The following is an 18,167-nucleotide window of genomic DNA, read 5'->3' on the forward strand; positions in this document are numbered from 1 at the left end:
GCTCTGACCACGGAAAGGTCACAAATATTCCATCTAGAATGGGATTGAAATATTTTTAAGAAGAAAAAAAAATGATTTCTTTAGGAAGGAACTCCCCTGGGGCAAATATCAAAACTAATTATCAACATTTACATAGTAGTTGCTGTAATGTCTTCCACACCCATTGACAAGAGAGGACACTTGAAAATAAAAGAATGTTGCCTTCTAAAAATGCAGCGGGAAACCTCTGGACCTTAGTCTAATTTCTTCTAGTTAGACCGTGAAAAGTTTTGTGAAACCCGGCGTTTTTTTTTTTTTTTTTTGGAGCCTCCCTTCTCTGCCATTGAAAGAAACAAACCCAGCTGTGCAAACAGCAGACCGGTGTGGACAGATTGTGGGAAGATGCATGCCGGGCTCTTCCTGGGAGGACGTTTGTCTGCAGAGCGTGCGCATGCGCCTCTCAGCTGGGAGACCGTGGGCGGAGGTGATACAACCTGACTGATGATGGCTGACAAAAAAGGAAGAAAGTAGCTGAGAACCAGCAGCTGAAGAAAGTAAGCAATATTGTGTTCTCTCTCTCTCTCTCTCTCTCTCTCTCTCTCTCTCTCTCTCTCTCTCTCTCTCTCTCATTGTCATCTGTTGGTTTGTTGGGGTTCTGAGGCAGACGCTCATGTGATTGAGGGTGGCCTTGAACTCCCCATCCTCCTGCCTCGTCCTCCCCAGTGATGGGATTGGATTATAGGCAGGTGCGAGTGTCTCTGGGTACCAGCGTAAGAATATACATCGACATCTTTTCTTTCCTTTTATCTTTTCGCGTCTTGTTTTTCCCAGTTCTTCCCTTCACAGCTGATGTAAGTTTGCGCCAATGCCCTTCTTACTCATGTGGGTCACAGATTTGTGGAAAGGAAATTTCAAAACACTTGAAGTAGGTAGATAGATGTCCAGGTACAAGGGCGGATGGGCTCTACAGCTGCCTGAGTTCAAAGAAAGAGTTTGCTTGTTGCTCTCATAAAGAACTGTCTTGTTTTGGTTTTATTTGTTTTGTCTTATGTGTAGCGATGTTTTGCCCGCATCATGATATATGTTCATCATATATGGCCCCACACCCAAGAAAGTCAGAAGAGACCTTCCAATTCCCTGGAACTGGAGTTATGACTGTTAAGACCCACCACGTGGGCGCTAGGAATCAAACTAATGCCCTGTACAAAAACATACGTGCTTTTAACCCTGAACCCCCTCTCCAGACGCAAGGAACTGTTTTTACAAGAAATTTCTAGGAATTTCTGGGAACTAGAAGAGAGGAATATCTGGTTTCTCCTTATTAGAGTTGGTTCTACTTGGATAGCCTCAAGTAATGTGACCCCAAGCTAGTCAGAGGCGTCAAGGTTCAGGACAGACTTCAGTGCAGCCTGAACCCAAGCCTCAGCCAATGACGCCCCTGGGCTTGAGAGCTGGGGGATGGGGCGGGGAGGAGGACTGGCTTATTAAGTTAGTAAGCAGGTTTTGGGAGCAGAGATGTGAGGTGAGCTGCACTGTACATAGAGAAGAGTCAGTTCTGTGTGGTTCTAAGTGAAATCAGTCACGGCATTCACCGTTCACTGCAAACCACTGCCAAGTGGTTTTGGGGGGACCCAACTTCACTGCAGAAAGGAGCTTTATTTAAAGTGGGGGCATTAAGGCAGTAGGAGGAAAAGAAGGAAACCTCTCCTCAGGCTGCTGTTGTTCTCCTTAACCGGCCCTCAGGAGATCACCCAGTCCCTTCCCAGAGATGGTTTGATGAAAAGGTAGGAGGAGAGTTTGCCTACCGGAAGCAGTATTACTGACTGCTCCTTCCTGGGGATTCCTAGGCCTTGGCTCTCCGGACATAACCCCTGTCTGTCTGTCCTTCCCTGGGGTTCCTCCTTGCAGCTATCTTTACTCTCTTCAGGGTCTTGCCCTACCCCTTGAGTAATGATTACCCGCAAGCGCACACCGTTAACCCATCCGGTCTTCTAAAACCCACAAGCCATCTTGGCTATCGCCTTTAGGCTGGTGACCCTGTCTTCACACCATCCACACCGTATGCACCCACAGCAACTCTAAAGCCATCCATTGCTTCTTCTACTCCCAGATCCAACCCATCGCCAGATCCTGTTGACTTTGTCTTCTGATTCTCTCTCCAGTTGTGGCTCTAGTCCCGTGGGGAGGGTTTTCTATGAGGCATCCATCACTTCTCACCTGGATTTCTCTGAGTTTGTTTGTTTGTTTGTTTGTGGAGACAGGGTTTCTCTGTGTAGCCCTGGCTGTCCTGGAACGCACTCTGTAGACCAGGCTGGCCTCGAACTGAGAAATTCGCCTGCCTCTGCCTTCCAAATCCTGGGATTAAAGGCATGCGCCACCACTACGGGGGGGGGGGGGGGCTTTCACCTGGATACCTAATTTCTCTGTTTCTCACCTATTTTCTGATCAGTCCTTGTATCAAAGTGATCTCTTCTGCTCTTCTTTTAACAACTTTTTAGAACATCTGATAGAGCCCTTTGCTAAAAAAATTTAAAAAAAAAATTTGTTTTAAAGTCCAGTGACGAAGCTTTTATAACTGTGATTGTGGCATCCCAAAAACCTTGCTTCAACCTCTAAGTCACACCAGGCTCCTTGCTTGCTTTCCAAAACACAGTGTGATGCTTTTGTTCTGTGCGCTCTGTAGGAAATGCTGCCTCCTGCCAGGTGGGCTCCTCCTTCACCAACCGATGGGATTCGTTTCTAAAGGGTGCGGATCATCTCCATAGCTCTACTAGGGCTTGTTTAAAGATGGTACTTCAAGGACTGACTTGTACAGTTGTCTCCCTGGACAAATGGGGGGAAGACTCCTGAAAGACTTGCTAGCATCAGCTCCTCCCGCTTCTGGTGTGCCCAGCTGTTCACCAAATACTCAATAAATGCTAATGGGAGGGAAGACAATCAGCTTTGCACACAAAGAAGCCCTGCACCCACCAGGAAGTGCCTCCCTTTCCTGGAGAGAGCCCTTCAGGCTGGTGGAGTCTGACCCTCGGAATCAGCCAGGAGCTGGAATGAGGATCGAGAGAGTGTAGGACCAAGAGCCAAGAGTAGATCAAATGCGCATGCTTGGGGATTCTCTGAGCTTTTCCTCCCCTGTGGCTAAATTCTGGCAGTACATACAACTTTCTCCAGAACTGTATTTCAGATTCTTAGGGCGCACTTGAAGAGGTTAAACTTCAGTGAACTTCCCACCCCTACCTCTGCCTCCTCCTGTCTTTTTCCTGATTTAGTAGACATCACTTGCACTAAGTGTAGGGATGTTCAAGTGGTCACTAGAAAATTCTTCCATACTCAAATACCTGCTGGAAAAAATACCACACCACTGTAGTCACAGTGTATCCAACTGGGCGTCATAACTGCGATTCCAATGCAGCAATTGTTCCTCTAAATATTTTCTTAAGTGTATGTAAGTGACAAATATACTTTTTAAAGACTGCAGGTTTTGATCATCGTCAAATGACTGATTTTTCACAGCATGGCTACCACACACCTTCTTTATGGAAATAACTAAGTATTTCTAAATGGCTTCCATTAACATATAGAAAAAAATTGTTAATTCTTTTAAATGGCTGGTGGGGGATGCTATACATACTGTCAGAATTGAGCTTTTCCTAACAATTCTCTAAGCACGTTATGTTTGAAAATGCAATGTGTATACAGCAGAAACTGTATGAAGACCTAACAGGCTTTCATAAGTTTGTCCTTCATAAACAATTTTAATTTTTAAAATATGAGAATGCTTTCCCTGCCAATTCCATATCAAAGCCCTGAGACTTTGCATGTCTACAGAGCAGAGTTCATGACCTCCTGCTAACCTTGTTAACAATCTACCAGGTTTCTAAAGGCTCAGCAGGGGTTAGAGTTAGAAGGCTCTGCCACTAACATCAATAACAGGATCTGTGACAACACTTGGAGAGCATTTCCACCGTGCTCACCAAGAAGGGTTCCAAACATTCAGAGACTGAAGCGCTGCCGACTGAAAGAAATCTATGGTTAGTCATTCCAGACAGACTCTAGAGGGACACATTTCTTCAGACCTTGTTTTTAAAAAGTGGGAGTTTTAAACTCTGTGTGTGTGTGTGTGTGTGTGTGTATTATATTACAATAGCCATACTTACTATTTTAAAGAGCTTTACCACAGACTTTTAAATAGCCAATCTATGGACAAACTATTAATATCTAAAGGAACTTAGAGTTCAAATTTTTGGTTTGATCCATAGGCAAGAAAATCTGAATGAAGTCACAAATGTCACCAAGGAAAGGCAGAACAGAAAAATAACTTGAATATTCAAGATGGACACATCAAGCCTTGTGAAGAGGTGACTCCGAGGTAAGAGTTGCCTGCTCTTCCAGAGAATCTGAGTGCCTGAGTTCAGTCCCCAGCCTGGTGACTCAACGAACAAGTGACTGTAATTAATTCCAGGAGACCCACACCCTCTTCTGCCCGACAAGGTCACCTATAGTCACAAGACATTTAGACACAAGTAGTGTACAAATGCACACATTTACACATAAATAAAAACAATCTTTAAAGACAACAACAGAAACTTCACATAAAACCAAAGAGAATGCATCTGAGTTTACAGAAACACATTAAGAGCTAATTTCAAAGTATTTGTAAGCATTTTAATTCAATTTCAAGGCATTTCTTAAAATCAAAAAATACTTTGCACCAATATTAATTTATCCATGGATTTTTTTTGCAAAGCAGGAAAGTATGTTTTCTAACCTCCTTTTAAAAACAGTTCTCCAGGGCTGGTGAGATGGCTCAGTGGGTAAGAGCACCCGACTGCTCTTCCGAAGGTCCGGAGTTCAAATCCCAGCAACCACATGGTGGCTCACAACCATCCGTAACGAGATCTGACTCCCTCTTCTGGAGTGTCTGAAGACAGCTACAGTGTACTTACATAGAATAAATAAATAAATCTTAAAAAACAAAAACAAAAAAACAGTTCTCCAACTGGGCATACTGGTACAAGCTTGTAAACCCAGTACTCAGAAGGCAGAGTTAAGCAAATTTTTGTGGGTTCAAGGCTAGCCTGGTCTACATAGTGAGTTCCCAGATAGCCAGGGCTATGTAGAGACCCTGTATAAATAAATAAATAAATAAATAAATAAATAAATATTTCGTGTGGGCTAGAGGAATGGCTCAACAGTTACTGTACTCGCAGAGGTTCACAGCATCCAGGTGGCAGCTCACAGATGCCTGTAACTCCAGTTCTAAGGGACCCATCACCCTCTTCTGGCCTGCTTGAGCAGTGCATACACATAGCACACAGACATACAGGCAAGCAAAAGCACCCATACACATAACATAAATATAAGTAAATCCTTTTTAAAAGTCTTACTCAATTCTCTTCATTTGCCTTCCTTCACTTCTTTTCAAAGTTGACTGCTTTGACCATTCAAATGGTTGAGGTTTTAGTCTTAAAAGCAAAGGGTGTGGGCTAGTGAGATAACTCGGTAGATAAAGGTGCCAATCTTGAGGACCTGATGCAATCCCTGGGACCTACATGGTAGAGGGGAGAGCTGTTGTCCACAAGTTCCCCTTTAGCCTCCATATACATATATATGTAAAATAAAAGTTTGGGGGCTGGAGAGCACTGACTGCTCTTCTAGAGGTCCTGAGTTCAAATCTCAGCAACCACACAATGGCTCACAACCATCTGTAATGAGATCCGATGCCCTCTTCTGGTGTGTCTGAAGACAGCGACAGTGTACTCATATGCATAAAATAAATAAATCATTTTGAAAAGTTTTTTAAATGGAGGATAACATTCAAATCTTAAGACAGAACAGTTGTTCCTTGCCCCTCAGAGGCTCACATATATGAAGTATCTGTATTTCTCTGTAGCCTGTGGCAGGAAGACGATGTAACAACCATTACCAGTTCTCTGTGGCACTGCAGGCCACATGATGGTGATGTTGAAGGCAGTGCTTCCTCGGTGTCAGAGTCAGCGTGGTGGCGTCTGTGCACAACCCTGGCAAGCTGGTCTTCTGCACCTTTAATTTTGAGGAAGCTCACTGTCCGTCTGTCTATAATGCCAGGCCTGTTCTCCGTCCAGCTCAGCAGCATGGCAGCCATTCTTACACAAAGACATCTGTGAGGTTGGGTGGGATCTTGTTAACTATCTCCAATTAGGCTAAGTGATAAACTCAATTTGGGGTTCTTTTAGAAAAAAAAAAGGCTAATTCAATAAAGCCCAACGGTGATTTCATAAGAACTTCCACCCCACCTGCCCAGTCCAGGAAACATGACCAGGGTAGCCATGGCAATTTGCACTCTGCAGCTAAATTGTCTCTTTTCTAAGTTGCCATATGTACAAACTCTGCCTCTGGAGGAAGTTCCCTGTTACTTGCAATCCAAGAATAAGCTAGTTACAGTGAAGACACTGGAACTGTTTAATAGCAAAAAGAGAGAAGGCTAAATTAACGAGCATATACAGGAGGACTTGCAAAAGCCAGCAACTGGTCCGCCATCACTCTCTGTATCCGCCACCACAGCGAAGGGCCAGACACATCCAGACTCCAACCTGGCTCCTCCCTGGCACTTTCACTTAGGGAACAATACAGGAAACAATAAATTTTCCATTTTGATTTAAAAAGGGGCTTTTCTCAATCTCTTGTGGTTAACATTTTAAGATTTTTTTTTTTTTTACTCAATTCTGACTATATGGTCAACATCCTAAAAATCTGTCTTGTTTTTGGGTTTGAGACTCTTGCTATGTACCCCTACTTGGTCTGGAACTCTTTATATAGACCAATCAAGCTGACCTGGAACTCACAGAGATTTCCTGTCTTTGCCTCCTGGGTGCTTAAATTAAAGGAGTAAACTACCATAATACACTTTTCTCTTTAGTTATGGTAAAAATACAAACTTAAAATTTATGTCAGCTGGGCATGGTAGTGCATGACTTTAATCCCAGTACTAGGAGGCAGAGGCAGGAGGATATCTGTGAGTTGGAGGCTAACCTCTATAGTTCCAAAAGAGTCAGAGCTATATAGTAAGACTCTATTACAAGAATACCAAAATAATAATTAAGCATAATAATAATAATAATAAATTTATGCCTAAGCCAGCATGATGGGACACCTTGTCTGACACGTAAAGTCCATGTGATAGACCTATACTATGATGCACACAGCACTATCCTATTCATGGACAATTGAAGATTTTCACAATAAAATGCTGGGAAATTTGGGGGTCAAATGATATAATTTAATTATGGGGGATTAATAAAGACATATCGTAGAAGTTAAGGGTAGAAACAAAATGATGATGATATTATTTTACTCACATGAATTCTCTCTAGTAATTTATTTATTTATTATACATAAGGACACTGTAGCTGTCTTCAGACACTCCAGAAGAGGGTGTAAGATCTCATTACAGATGGTTGTGAGCCACCATGTGATTGTTGGGAATTGAACTCAGGGCCTTTGGAAAAGCAGTCAGTGCTCTTAACCTCTGAGCCATCTCTCCAGCCCTGGGATTTATTTTTAATGATGTGCATACATGGTGTCTTTGTGGGGTGTGTGCAGGTGAGCACAACTGCCTGTGGATTTCTTGGAGCTGGAGTTTAAGACAATCGTGAGCTACCTGAATCAAATCGAGTGCTGGGAACCAAGTCCTGATTCGTTAAAAAAGGCAGTCCACCCTCTTAGCCATACCTTCTTAGCCACTGAGCCTTACCCCCAGCCCCTCAGCGGAGGACTGTGATGCAGCATCTGTCTCCTCTCCCTTCTGAAACATTTCCAAGATTTGTATTTGTTATGATTATAAAAAGATAAAGAAATCTAAGAATATGTTCTACGGGGATGTGGTGAGGTACAGGGGAAGGGGATGTCTCAGTGGGCCCATGCCAAGGTCCCATCCCTTCCCCCCTGAGGGACCAGCCACATGACAGGTATAGCATAGAATAGTGTTTATTTAGGGCATGGGGAGGGGAGTTAAGAGGGTAGTAGAGGCAGAGAAAGGCAGAGAGAAGTGGAGAGTAGAGAAGTAGAGGCCGCCATGAACATGTGGAGGTGGGGCACAGCTAGGGAATGAGGAGAGATGGAGATCAAGAGGGCAAGAAAGCCAGAGGAGAGAGGCAGGAGTAAGAGAGGGAGGAGGGGGCAAGCAGCTCCTTTTATAGTGGGTCAGGCCTACCTGGCTGTTACCAGGTAACTGTGGGGGTGCAGTCCAGACAGAATACCAACAGTATTTATGACCAAAGAGAGGCTTACATCCAAAACCACATTGTTTGAAACCAACGCCATGGTATTTAGTGAGCTTCCTCAGCTGTGCATCTTTTATTCTGTGTTTCCCACATCCTGACACTGCTCAGTGGCAGTCTCGGTTGTAAACAAGGCACAGTCAGTTGGTACCAGAAGTGCATGTTAGCTGGGAAAAGAGACGTAGGCCAGTAAAGAGAGCCCTGGCACAAAGTGTAACATGCTAGAATGTGTTCAATTCACGCCATTCCACATCACCGGAGCCTTAGGGAATTGGTCAAACCCAGCCTCACAAACAGAAAAATGGGTTCTTGAGTAAGTGACAAGTGAGACCAGGTCATAGATGTGAGCCAGGCGGGGCTGACATGCAGCTCAGCTGCCGAGCCTGTGCTTAGCATGTTGCTGAGGGGGCTCCAGCATCATGTCAGGTGGCTCACACCTGCCTGTCACTTCATCTGCAAGGGATCCAACACCATCTTCTGAGCTCCTCAGGAACCACACACACCTACACACATGCTCACACACACACACACACACACACACACACTCACACACACTCACACTCACACTTGAAAATAAAAATAAAGTCTTAGAAGAAGAGAAAAAGAGCAACAGTGCTCCTGATGTCACTGGTGCACAGAGAAGTGTGCTGTTAAATCAGCGTCTAAGTGGACTGCTTGGGAAAAATATAATCTGTTCATCATGGATTCCCAGGCTCCGCAGGCTCACACATAAGTAAGCTTTCAATCCACATTTCTGAAATCACCACCTTTTGAACCCTGAAAAAAAATTACTTTCAAAAGCTTGAAATTGGGACAGGCAAGGTGGCACAATGGGTAGCTGAGGTGGCTCAGCAAGTAGAGGCTCTTGCCCGCCCACCCCACCCCCCCCCAAGCCTAAAGACCTGGGTTCAATCCCCAGGTTTCATACAGCATAACGAGAGAAACAGCTCCTGAAATTTGTCCTCTGGTCTAAGAATTTGAAAGAGAGAGGAAAAGAAGAGAAGCCTTTTTCTTGGGTTTTCCTCTGACACGTGTCCATGGGACAAAGACAAAGTGTCTTCCATTTAATGTTTTTATACTTCGCCATCTTCATAGAGGAAGACGTTCTAATTTGCCTCCTCCAGAGTCACTTGGAGTTCAATGAATTGAAAAATGTTTTTCTTTTTTTTTTTTACAGACACGGAGGCACATGCCTGTAGCCTCACCACACAGGCAGGTGGTGGTGAATTCTACACTAACCTTGGCTACACAGTGACACACTGCCCCAAAACAGAAACAAAGAGCAAAAAGTTTCTCAGTGAACCTCAGAAAAGGTTCCTAAGGTAACAAAAGAATCAAAATATGCCCTAGCTCACCCCAAATGCCAAGAGCCTTGCTATGTTTAGGAAGTACCTCCATAAAATGCTGTTTTCCCCGAAAACTGAGGCCAGAGAAGTTGCAAAGTGTCAATCCTACCACATCACATTCCTACATCTGCCCTGTCCTCTCCACTCAGCACCAGTGTTAACAAAGTGCAGCCAATAATTTCATGACATTTTCCTCTCGTTTGATTCTTTGTTCATTTGCTTTTGTTTCATTTTTGAGACAGGCTCGGATGCTGCCCAAGCCAACCAGAGTTTACCAGGTTCCAAGAATGACCTTGAATTCCAGATCCTTCTGCTCTCATCATCTGAGTGCTGGGTTACAGTTGTGTGTCGTCATACCTGCCTCTCACCTGGGTCTTTGAAACAAAAGAGGGAAGAGAAAGAAAGAAAGAAAGAAAGAAAGAAAGAAAGAAAGAAAGAAAGAAAGAAAGAAAGGAAGGAAGGAAGGAAGAGGGAGGGAGGAAGAAAGAGGGAAGAAAAGAAGGAAAGAAGAGAGAGAGAGAAAGAGAGAGAGAAGAGAGAGAGAGAGAGAGAGAGAGAGAGAGATAGTAAGAGTATGAGATCTTCATTAACCATAAAAGTCAGGGATCGGGTAAAGCCTTGCAGCATAAATAACATAAATTCAAAGTAGTTGACTTTTCATTCAGTCCACAAAAGAGCCTTGGCTGAACACTGATAATTTTACATTTGGATTTCTCAGGCGTATCCATTTCTAAGTACAGAGGTGATCTGTGGTGTCGGCTGACAAGTTATTCCTATCTATCTTCAGTGGGAAAACCAAGGTTTCACACCAAAATGACAGCATAAAGTCCCACACGTGTGGCTTCTAAGCTTAAAAAGCCTAAGATGAAACTTCCCCTGATCCTATCATCAAAATAAACACTTACTCTATTACCAAATATTCCACATCTAAGATCCATCACTTCTGCTTTCAATGCTTTGCCCTTTCCTGGGGTATTTTATTTGACACGTGTCCATGGTACAAAGACAAATCCCCGTCTGCTTGATAAGGTGCCAGAGCTCGCTTAGAGGTTAAGAAGGAGCCGGCGAGCTGTTTTTCTTCCACTGAGGGTTACATGAGAGACTCGGTAGCGCTTGTTGAAAGAACTTTACCTGTGGATAATAGCCCTTATCTCACCGCTATCTATCATGCTATCAGTTTCTTTATTACAGGAGTTTACCTTCGGGCAGCTCATACACCAGCTGACAATCTGTCCTCACCCTGAGACAGCAAGCCAAGCTCAGGTGTGTAACGGCTCCACCAGAAAAGATTATTTGCCTTCTTTCCCTCGGTGAACAGCTGTAGCCAAAACGCAGCCCCTGGCACTCCAGCTGTACTCTGTCACAAGGCAGGGCCAGGAAGGTTCTAATTCTTGCTTCCCAGATCACACACTTTACAACTGAAGAGTGTCTCGGTTTTGCTCTTGATCCTATTTTAACCTTTGCCAGTCCTTTACTAAAGCATTGAAAACAGCAACTGTAAAAAGCCTCCTCACTTCAAATATCCATAAGCAGAGACCTGATCGAATGGAATGACATTCCATAAAACCAACTACTAGGCACTGAGAAATGGAAGAAGAAAGGGGGCTGAGTGAGGGGATCGAGAGGGAGGGACATGGGAATGCTTTTAAGTAACAATGGGGAATGATTTTCAAGATATATTGGGGGGAATGGGAGATGCGCAAAATGGAGCAGTACCTTTTGTGTTTGAAAAGGTAGAAAAGCCTAATTACTTCCATACTCACGTAGAGACTCTGAAGATGACACTCAGATCCACTAACAGGAGAACCAGGGTCCAACCGTGTATGAAACCAGCAAGATGACAGGCATGCGAAAGAGGATTCTCATGACTGCCTTTCTCATATGTTTTCTTTTTGAACTATATAAATATGTATAAATATATTACCTATTCAGAGAAAGGAAAAAACAGTTGGATGCTAAAAGAATGGAGACATAGACCAGAAAGTCTGGCCATGGGCAATGTAGGTTGAAAGAATATATGTCAATAATTCAAAAAACCGAAATTTTAGTTTTTAAAATATTTTTTTAGATTTATTTTATGTTATGTGAATGAATGCTTGCCTGCATGTATGTGTGTGCATTATGTGCATGCTTGGTGCCCAAGGAAGTCAGGGGAGGGTGGACCCTCTAGAACTGGATGATTACAAATGATTGTGAACCACCATGTGGGCACCCAGGTTCTCTGCAAGATCAACAAGTGCTCTCAACTGCTGAGCCGTATCTCCAGACCTGGAGCAAAGCTGAGTAGAGCTTCCAGCTCTACCAACCCCTCAAGGGCTGCCTGGCCTGCGCACATTATTTGCCCACCCAGTGCCTGCTCCACAAGAGTCGTGGGTAGGATTGAGAAAGTCAGAACAAGGACAAGGACACCACAAGAAGATCTACAGAGTCAACTAACCTGGGTGCATGGGGGACGCTCTCAGAGACTGAATGCCAATCAAAGAGCCTGCAGGGGCTGGGCCTAGGCCCCCTACACATTTGTAGCAGATGTGCAGCTTGGTCTTCATGTGGGCTCCCTAACAATTGCACCAGGGACTGTCTCAGTCTCTGTTCCCTGCCTTTGGGTCCCCTTTCCCTAGATGGACTGCCTGGTCAGGCCTCAGTGGGAGAGGATGTCCCAAGATGGGTTAGCACCCATGGGGGGCTTCCCCTTCTCCGAGGAGAAGAGGAGAGGGTAATGGAGGAGGGGATGGGGGGGGGCTGGAAGGGAGAGGGGGCTTCTAATGGGATATAAATTGAATAAATAGTTAATGAAAACAAATAATGAAATATAGTCTAGAAATAAATGTACATTTCAAATACTTTTTTTTTAAGTTTCAAGGGAGAACACCACCCTCAGAAGGTGACCGTGAGGATTAAATTAGACACACTGGGGGGGGGGGGGAGGGAGAGAGAGAAAAGAAGAAGAAGGAGGAGGAGGAGGAGGAGAGGAAGAGGGAGAGGGAGAGGGAGAGGGAGAGGGAGAGAGAGAGAGAGAGAGAGAGAGAGAGAGAGAGAGAGAGAGAGAGAGAGAGAGAGAGAGAGAGAGAGAGAGAGAGATCACAGCTAGCTTTTGGCTTATCACAAGCAGCTTTCTACTTTATTTCTCTTTGACTCTTGTTTGTTTTAGTTACTCCCCCCACCCACCCCCACACACACACACCCGTCTGACCTTTCTTCCACCCTTAGGGTTTTAGAGTTTTTCCCCTTTCCTTTCTTCTCTCCACATTTCTTTTAAAAATGAGAATGAAACCTAAATCCCAGAGTTTATGAGACAAGGTTGCCCTAAAGAAAGACACTCACACAGGAAATGGAACCTGTGGTGTTTGCCAGGAAAACGCAGAATTAAAAACATCAGTGTGAAAGTCGATCTTCACAGCTGCCCTCTGAGACCATCAGGACAAGAAATCGAGGACAAATGAGGTTCAAAGGGGGTGGCCTGAAGCTGCACTGCCTGCTAGCAGGCTCTCAACATGCTTTGTTAGTGTGGCTATTATGCTCCCCAGATTCCAGAATGTTCTGTGCCACCAAGAGTGTAAACAGGAGGAAATACCCCTCTGTCTCGTGCACCTTGATGATCAAGCTACTTAAAGCTATCACATAGTAGAAAGGACGTGGGATTCCTAAGTGTGGATGGCTAGAACTTGAGCAGACCACTTAAGGACACTGAGCCAATCTTCTCATTCCGGAATTTGTGAATAGTTCTCTACCACTAGGTTGTAAAGGGTTAAATGAGAGAACAGGCTAGAAAAGTACTTTGTAAACTGTAAAGTTCCATTCCAGGTATGGGGTAGAGGAGATGTTATCTGGTTTAGCAGTGGAGTGCAAGATCAAAGGTAGGTTAGAGGTGTGTGGGGGGAGGGGTGTTAAAAAAAAAGAAACTTAAAAGACCTCCCAGGGAGAGTAGCAAAGTTACAAACTTCCACACTGTTTCCCCTGCAGGGAACACTCACTGGGGCACAAAGGCAGACCCCATGGTCAAGCCCACCTTGAACAAATGTAGCCTTTCCATTTGCCACAGCTGTTTGGTGGTCAGAGGTGAAGAGCAGACCAGACAGCTGGCAAGACATGAAACAGAGAGATCTAGGTATCACCTTAAAAAAAAAGAAAAAAAAAAAAAAAAAAAAAAGCACCTGTGGGAAATAGTGAGCGACCCACTGAAAAGCAGCAGCAAGTGCTTGGGGCATTTCAGCTGGGAAGTGAGACAGAGGCAGACCCAAGACAGATGCAACCCACACCCTCCATCTGCAATCAGAGTGCCTCACATGTCAGAAAGCAAGTTGTCCTCCCTCAGGGCAATCTTGAAGGCTGTCAATGTTCTAGCCATGAGAAAACAAAAAATCTATATAGGACATTCCAACATGTGGAGGCCTGATAGGGCTGAAAGGCTCTATGGGAGTCTAACTAGTGCATGCTTCTCACTTGGTGGACTGGGGATGGCGGGGCGGGCGGGCAGGAGGCTTGCTTCACTGGGGAGGGGAGAGCAGTGTCTGAACCTGCCTGGGGACCAGCCACTGCTTCTGATCTAAGCCAGCAGAGCTGGGCAAACAACCTGGGTTCAAACCCAATCCCGTTGCTTACCTAACCCAGGCCGGTGTGCTTCATTTAGCTACACTGCTTAACTGTAGTGGCTGACATGTCTACCCTTCCATAGCTTCAGTTTCCTGGTCTGTAAAAAGGGGTGAGTAACAGCACCTTCCTCTGTGATGGTGCATGGCTCCGACTAAGTGATAGCTGATAAGGCAATTAGGAAGTGCCTGGCACCAAAGCAGCTGTCAATAAGCATTGGCTATTATAGGACTGTTTCAGAAGGGAAGCTCGTTAGCTCACCTGGTTCCTAAGATCCAGAGCTGTGTGAAAACAACTAAAATCTGCCCTGTACCGGCAAGCATACCAACAGACCTTACACACTAATGTCTGAGAGACATTTCAAATGCTTCTGTGATTTTTTTTTCCCACATTGGGGTGTTGTACCACGACAGGAATGTATAGGTCAAAGGACAACTTGCAAAAAAAAAAAAAGTTCGTTCTTTCCCCCATGTAGGTCCCAGGAAGATTAAACTCAGGTCTTTGGGCCCATACCCACTGAGCAATCTGGTCAGCCTTCAAAGTTTAGGAACTAGTTTAGATAAATCAGACATGCATGCAGAAGGGCAGTGAATCTTGTGACTAAATATTCATATCAGAGCTGTAGTTAGCTCCAGCTGTGTCTCTCACATGCTAGGACCCCTGGAACGAGTCACAGCTTTGTGACTCTGTTCCACGTCTATGAATGGAGAAGAATAAAAACAATATCTAGCAGTAAAGTGGAGACGAAGTAAAAGACAATGTATGTGCGGGCACAGGTTTCCATTCAGTCCTTGGCAAGTGAACAGTGCTTGATAGTTGGTTGCTATTCTTATTTCATTCACTTGAAAAGCAATAATCAGAAGAGTATTTATTATTAAACTCAAGTGTTTAACCACTAAATTTGTGGGGGGGGGGGTGTGCACGTGTGTGTGGAGACATGTGTGCAGCCTGTGCACACGATGGAGATCAATGTTGTTCTTCTCTAACCCTCCCTACCATATTCCTTTGAGTCAGGGTCTCTCACTGAATCTGGTAAGCCGGCAGCCAGCAAGCCCCTTTAATTTAACCCGTGTGTCTCTGCCTCCCGTACTGCTGTGGTCACAGGCGTGTGCTCATGGATATTTACTTGGATGCTTGGTGTACAAACTCAGGGCCTCATGCTTATACAGCACTCTTAAACACTGACCCACATCTCCAGAGCCTCTCTTTATCTTAAACAATAGTGGAGATGGATCTTAGGGAGACAAGTGCTGTACCCTTCATCTATATCCCCAGCCCCTATTCATTTGAAAGAAGGAGAGAGAGAGGGAGGGAGAGACGGAGGAAGGAAGGAAGGAAGGAAGGAAGGAAGGAAGGAAGGAAGGAAGGAAGGAAACATGTCCTAAGCAGGGCTGGAGAGATGCCTCAATGGTTAAGAATGTGTTGCGCACTTTCCAGCCAGCACCGAGCCATGGGCACCTCTCAGGACAACTGGCACAAGCACTGCAAGATGGTGTGTGTGTGTGTGTGTGTGTGTATGTGTGTGTGTGTGTGTAAGAGGAAACACTACCACAGGAAGCAGAAGTATGAACTGGGACAGCCTGGGGCCAGCACTAACATTGACCCTCACACATTCCATGTTTGAGGAGGCAATATCAGTACCATGCCCTGAGATTGGATGTGGGGAACTTTTCCTGGCCCCTGAGTGTTGTACTCGCAAAACAAGGATCATTGATGTTGTCTACAAAGCATCTAGTAATGAGCTTGTCTGCACCAAGACAGCATTGTGCTTATTGGCACCACACCGTACTGGCAGCGGTTCGAGTCCCACTATGCACTGCCCCTGGACCAACAAAGAAGGGGGCCAATCTGACTCCTGAGGAGGAAGAGATTTTAAACAAAAAACAATCAAAGAATACTCAAAAGAAATATGACGAAAGGAAAAAGAATGTCAAAGTCAGCGGACTTCTGGGGTGCAGTTCCAACACAGCACAAGCTTCTTGTCTGCGGTGCCCCAAGACCAGGCGGGTGTGGCGGAGCAGACAGCTATGTGCTCGGAAGGCAAGGAGCTGGAGTTCTATCTGCGGAAGATCAAAGCCCGGAAAGGCAAATAAACCGTTATTCACAGCTCGTGTGATAAAGGTGCTTGCTGTTCTATATTAAAAACAGAAGTGGTGCTCTTCCCGAGGACCAGAGTGGCTTACAAGTATCTTTGTCCTTTTTCTGTCCTCCACATTCACTTGCACACAGACACCCACCATAAGCAAAAATAAAATAAATTTCTTTCCAAGTTCCCAAATGTGTACTACTTGCCAGACACCTGAACACAACCCTCTGTGTGCAGACAATGCCTCAGCTTTTGTCAGCTATGGCTATTGAACTCAGGAGTTTACTCTGCCAAGGCTCAGCATTTCATTATTACCCACATTTATTAAAATATCTACATGATCTGACTGCAATCAGACTAAGTCAGGTAACAGCAACAGCAACAGAAAAAAAAAAAAAAGCCTGTCACTTTAAGAATTTGTAACGTTGGTCCCATTAGCATTCCTCTCTGGTTTTATGCACTTGGTCTGTGCTGTGGGATGTAGCATAAATTATCTGCCTTCAGCAAAACGAACAGCTGAAATGCAGGATGGCCTGACAGTGCTTGTTAGACCATTAGCTACTGTGAGTGCTCACCGCAGACTGACTGCCTTTCAGCTGTCTCAAGAAGCCTTTAAGTGATTCAAAACCTAGAAGTCCAGTAACCCAGTACCCAAACCAGTCTAGTACTCAACAGCATGAGAGTTAGGGTTTAATTAATAAACAGTCCTCCAATGTTTATTTTAATGTAAAATATCACCACATATCAACGTCTTTTGTATTAGTAAAAAGCCAGCCACAGTGAAAAAAAGTGAAGTAATGTTTTGGTAAAATCCTTTTAACAGATCCTCTCTCTCTCTCTCTCTTTCTCTGTGTATCTTCCCTCTGTATGTGTTAGCATGCAAGATATATATGTATATACATATGTATATATATATATATATATATATGTGATATGTATCATATATATATATTCAACATAAAGTACTCAGTGTTTATTAACTGACCAATGGCAAGAATGCCACAGCAGACTCAGTGTACCCTTTATTGTGCCCGTTGATCTGAACATTCCTGTTGCCAGGATCTTTGCCTTCTACAAAATAGGTGGTATTTTCCTTTAATTTTTAAAAAGTGTTTTCATGTGTGGATGTTTTGCTTGCATGTCTGTCTGTACACCAAATGCATGCCTGGTGCCTGTGGCGGTCATAAGAGTGGGTTGGATCCAGTACTAGAATTACAGTTGTGAACTGCATGTGGGTGCAGGGATACCGGGCCCAGGTCCTCTGGAAGATCAGCCTGGGTTTTTAATTTCGAGGCATCTCTCCAGCCTTTGGTAGTGTTTTTCTTTGCCCCATGTCACAGCGAAGATCTTTTGAAAGGCTTCTTTGAAACATTTCAAGCTAGCTACATCTCAAGACTCAGATTCTCTATGCAAATGATGCTTTGTTCACCAAGCCCGCAGCCCTTCAAAGTAATGGTATGTTGAGAAATTCACTTCTTGTTGATGGTTTTTGCAATCAGTTCTATAACTGACTCACTTCAGGTTTGGGCATTGTGCAGTGTCTAGTTCCCCAGTGCCCAGAGTGCCACCTGAAATGCTGCTGGACTTAACAGAGGTACCCTAAAGAGCTGGAGAGCATGAAGAAGAGGCAAACCTCCCAATCTTTGGCTTCACACCACTGGACCAATGCTGGTTGGGTTCTTTAGGAACATAGAACTGGCTGGATTTGCTCACCACCCCAGCCACTTGAATCTCAGTTCTGGCTCTGGGTACGTGATCCAGTGGTAGAACATCTGCCTGGGATGTACACAGCCCTGGATCTGAGCCCCAGCACCACAAAGAGTGTTGTGGAGCGCCGCTATCTTGTAAACATCCTGTGCTGAGTCATTTCCTCAGTACTATCTCGTAAACATCCTGTGCTGAGTCATTTCCTCA

The 18,167-nt window shown here is 44.5% G+C and overlaps 1 long non-coding RNA gene across 2 annotated transcripts; it reads left to right on the forward strand.

The window, feature by feature from the left end:
- Positions 1-415: 415 nt before the first annotated feature.
- Positions 416-10,003, forward strand: LOC110296989. Of its 2 annotated transcripts, none has more exons than XR_002378233.1 (4): positions 416-533; positions 4,236-4,345; positions 9,412-9,556; positions 9,823-10,003. It is a non-coding gene; the product is annotated as an uncharacterized LOC110296989 (long non-coding RNA). The 2 variants fall into 2 exon arrangements; XR_002378234.1 differs by lacking the exon at positions 9,823-10,003 and adding an exon at positions 5,870-6,118 and having other exon boundaries at positions 493-533; positions 9,412-9,648.
- The last annotated feature ends 8,164 nt before the right edge of the window (positions 10,004-18,167 follow it).

The sequence above is a fragment of the Mus caroli genome, chromosome 6 (genome assembly GCF_900094665.2).
Source record: "Mus caroli chromosome 6, CAROLI_EIJ_v1.1, whole genome shotgun sequence".
Classification (NCBI taxonomy): Eukaryota; Metazoa; Chordata; class Mammalia; order Rodentia; family Muridae; genus Mus; species Mus caroli.